Below are 4,986 nucleotides of genomic sequence, written 5' to 3' on the forward strand. Positions count from 1 at the left end.
AATCAATGGCAGGAAATTTACGAGCTTTACCTGTAGGCCAACGGCGGCTAACATCTCACTACATGGGCATGAATAAATGAATACATAAACAAGGCGGATGAATATCGAGACGTGAACGAGGGATACGGAGGCAGAGAGTGAGCTCTTTCGTGGGGTCAATGGCACTGGCATGCAGATGTCTTACAAACAAACAAAAAGTCGATGAGTGTGTTAACATTACGCTCACTGGATAATTACATTAACCGCTTGCTGAGTTGATCGCGGTGCCATCGAAGCAATAAAAGTTTATGGAATTATCCCTGCGTTGTCTTTCTCCATCTCTCTTTTGCTATTTGTCTCCATTCTGCCCTGCTCAGCCTGAGGGCCCTGCCGTGGTTGCTCATCACAAAACTAAATAAAACACAACAGACCTTCAGGGCACAATTACCCAATGTCAACAATTAGCTCTCCGTGCAGACACTTCACAGAGGGGTCTCTGAAGGCATGCACTCGTCCATATGGAGCCCCTAGGATCTTGTATCCTTAACCTCACTTAAAAAAAGTACTGAGCCAATGCCATGTGTTTTTTTTTTTTTTGTTAAATTAATATGATCATTCAGTGCCTTAATATATTGGTGTTTCTTCAGCTCTGAGTATACAGTATACAGATGATATTTTTAAGAGTTACTAACAACAAAATCTACCTACTTTAATCTATCAGTGAACATTGTTCAACATTGCATATTGCATCACATGACAATTCTATTCATCTGAAATTATGTATTGGAATATTTATATTTTGAAATAAAATGGCCAAGACTTTGTCTTGTTCAAGTTTACATTTTATGTTTCCCAAATAGACACAAATTAATACAATTTTAAATTTTTTCATAACTTTGTTTAAACCATAGCTTCATTGGAAATCATGCATAATAGAAATATTAGATTCACACGTCATATTTACACTGGTTTTATTTCACATTTCATATTTCACCTCAGCCATTCTCTTCACTTCTTCATATTAACCAAGTACCCTAAGATACTTTATTAGGGCCAAATATGTAGTGGAAATGACTGTGGAAATGAATGCTTTTTTTTAATTAAAAGTGATTTTGATTAAAAGTCTTGACATTGGTAAAACAATAAAATCTACACATAAAAGCCATTTGAAAATTGATAAACAAAGGTATGTTAAAAAGTCATTCATAATAACCATAAGAAAAATGGTTTGTGGTGCCGTTCACACTGAACACATTTTGCATTGCGGTGTATGTAAATTTGTGACAAGATGAGTTTGACTGCTTGCTTCTTGTGTCTTTTACATAATTTCACACGAAAATGCAGCATTAAGGTTAAACAAGTTCATAACAAGTTCAACTTTTAAAAAAATGTGTCAAAACCTAGCATGTTTTCCCATTGCACTGCCATTTTTCAATGTAAAAATGTGTTTTGTTAATTTGAAGCATCATGGTAAAGTTACTGCTTTTTGTAACGAACATCCAGCTATAACCAGCTTTGTGCAGTATCAGTGTTTTTGAACAGAGCAGCTGGTTACTAGCTGGTCATTTGTTGGTTCAAGCTGGTTTAGGTGGTTGACCAGCTGCACTACCAGCTGGTGAAGACCTGGCTAGGCTCGTAGACCATCTTGAACCAGCAAAAAAACTATTTACCATGTTCCAAAAACCAGCTTGACCACCTTATGCTGTATGACCTGGTTTTCCCAGCAGGGCTGTGAGTGAGAAGCCAAGTCATGCAGACTCCACCGGGGAATATGGATGATTACACGCATTGACAGTACCGGTGGGACATTATTTCATGCCAGCAAAGACATACAGAGTAATCCAAAGCCTCTTTCTAACTCCACCCTATCTGTCCGCAGTACAGTAATGATAATACTAAAAGAGCAGGAGAATGACAAGGGGAGGGAACGAGAGCAATTGAGCCATGTCACTATCTGAGGGCTGACACAGGCTATCACTGTCAATGCCTGAGAGATGACCTGCTCCATCCATCAAACTGTCCCAACCTGAGAGCGAGAGAAAGACGAAGAGAGATTACAGCTGGTTTAATCTCCCTCGTTCTCACTCATTAGAAAAGATATATAGTCCTATTATAAGAATCTGTATGGACAATGTGGACAGATTGACATTTGCAAGATAGAGCGAAGTGGGGAATAAGCCCTTTAGAAGCAAACCACACAAAAAAAATGTAGCTATAAAACAGGTGCATTTTAGCCAACCTTGAACACCAGGTTAATCTGGTATGGTTCAATCACAAACCGATACACAATATTTATATATTATATAATGCTAAATTTTCAGCGTCATTAAAGAAATGCATTTTATCATGGGCGGTGTATGAGTGCAAGGGAAAGTATAATTTACTTTGCTCTATTGCTAGAACATGTTTTTGTGTTTACAGGGGCCATGAACTGCCTTTTAATTATGTTCTGTTTTAATTAAGTACTGTTCTCTGAGGTCCACTTATAATGTTATCAAGATTTTTACATGAAAAACATCATAATTTAGGGTTGTAGTCTCGGAAGTAAACACCCATTGCTATGATTGTCTAACAGGTGTCTGTGTTTGACAGCCTACATCCTTCATAGTTGCACAGATGGTGTGATTTAGGTTAAAAATGTATAAAAAAGCAATAGTGATCACGTATTAAAAACAGTTACTCGCACTTGTGTGGTGCGACATCAGATCTAATTTATAGCATCATCTTTTAGTTTCAATCTTTCTGAAATCCCTGCGTCGAATTGTGCCTTGTTTGTCAATGAATCCTTGGTAAAATGAAGTGAGCAAAGGACCAAGTTCTTACTGACGTGGTCTGGAACTTCATTAAAAATAAAGTTCTTCCACTCTTTCCAAATACTGGGATCAGAAGGAAGGAAATGCAAAGACTTGTGTTTTTCCACAGCTTGGCACTGCACAGTGTCTTGTTTTCTTCAGAGTCACCTTTATCGTTTGGTTTCTGCATAGACCTGCATTTGTCTCTCTTGTTATTTACACTAAGTGCGCAGATCGGTGGGTGGGGCTAAATAGGCAGTGATGTAGAAGCAGGCGTTGATCTTCTTCTGCAGAGGAGGCATTTAGCCACACTGTTACGTTATAAAAACACACATTCCACAACCTGTCAAGCTATTCTCAAGCTATCGATTCGATTTTATGCTGATTTCAAACGACTCTGATTCATTTGCGTACATTTCAATTTTCATGTTTATTTTGCTTAAAATAATTGACTCTTAAGTGTCATTTGTTCATAAATCAGACTACACTGGTTGTGTTTTATGTTTGTTTTTGCATGCAGCCCACAAGGAAAAGATGTACACAATATTTTCATTGCATCAAATTTAACAAACTCACATTCACAACTTTTCGACAATTTCTCAGAAACCCTGCAGTTGTCACCGTTAATTTTGGCAGTCTTAAAATTGATTTTTAACGTTGACTTTTGAACAGACACATAGCCCTTTAAATTGGGGCCTGTACATTCATACACACTGCATCGTATGTGGAGTAAACAGTAGCTGCAGCTGCCGTTTGCCCGAGGAAAAACACACTTGTGCAGAATTTGGAAATTAATGGGATGGAAAGAAAGAGTTTTCACTGCCACAGATAAACGCTTTACTTCACCAGAGTCTACAGAAAGGCTGACATGGCCAGATTGGACAGTCTGCACTTCAGAGAGCAGATGTTTTCACTTTTCTTCTCCTTTTCTCATCCTTCTACTTGTTTATCGAAGGAGAAAAATACAAAATACTTTTACTATAAACACAAAGAAAAAAGCAAGTCTAATTACTTGCAGATGTATTTTGTTCAAAAGACTGATTCGGTTATAGCATTTAAAAAGAATCACAGATGAGGAACACTGGGGTTCATCTGTTGTTGTTGCTTGTTATTTCTACACAGACATCTTTATTTTTTTTTCACAGACAACTTTCTTTATTTTTCTACAATGTCCACATTTGTATATCTGTATAGTTGTATGCAATTCTCTGTATGTATGTGCCGTACATGTGGAAGAATTGACAATAAAGCAGACTTGACTTGATAAAAAGCTACGAGAGAAAGGACGTCTGCCGCAATATGAATCAGAATCAGTATCAGAATCAGAATGAGCTTTATTGGCCAAGTATGTTTACACATACAAGGAATTTGTTGTAGTGACAGATCTTACTGACGTGGTCTGGAACTTCATTAAAAATAAAGTTCTAGTGACAAATTTAATTCCAAAAATTAACCAATTGGCCAAAAATAACGGTGACAACTGCAGGGTTTCTGAGAAATTGTCGAAAAGTTGTGAATGTGAGTTTGTTAAATTTGTTGTAGTAACAGATATGCTGAAAGGCCACTATAAACTCGGAATTGAAAAACGAACGACGACGGAACAGAAGAAAAAAAGAACAAAAAGAGAACACTGACGCACAGTGACTCAAAGTCACAAACATGTCTTCAGGTAACAAATAGTTACAGTGATGGAGTCGGGTATCACAATAGCAAACACACAGCGCTGACAGCTATTCAAGCGCTACAGCGGTGCCGAGAGTGACACACCAGCGCAGTGGGGAAGTTAACGACACGGCTCCGGAGATGCAGGCCTTCTGAGATTTGAGGGGGCTTTACACCGCGACAGAGATGCAATGTCAGATACTGAGGATTATGCATGCACTTCACATCAAAGACAGCTTTGTTCTCACAAAAGAACATAGACAGCCGGAAAAAGAGCGACTTCATTCATTCATTCACTATTACAGACCCCTTTGATTGAAGTTTGTACACAAAATGGCCTTAAACTGATGCGGCACAAAGCCCCGAAAAGTCTTTAAAAGAGATTTCTTGTTCAAAATTGTGTAGGCACTCCAGGATGTAACGATTTTGAGCTATTCAGTTTTGCAGACAGGGACTCCCTTTGTGTAAACAGTTTTAGCATGAATAACACTCTGTCTTTTCTGAAAACAAATGACTGAAGAGGAAAGGAAAAAAAGAATGATAAAAAGTGAGC

This window comes from Barbus barbus (assembly GCF_936440315.1).
Source record: "Barbus barbus genome assembly, chromosome: 12".
In the NCBI taxonomy this organism is placed as follows: Eukaryota; Metazoa; Chordata; class Actinopteri; order Cypriniformes; family Cyprinidae; genus Barbus; species Barbus barbus.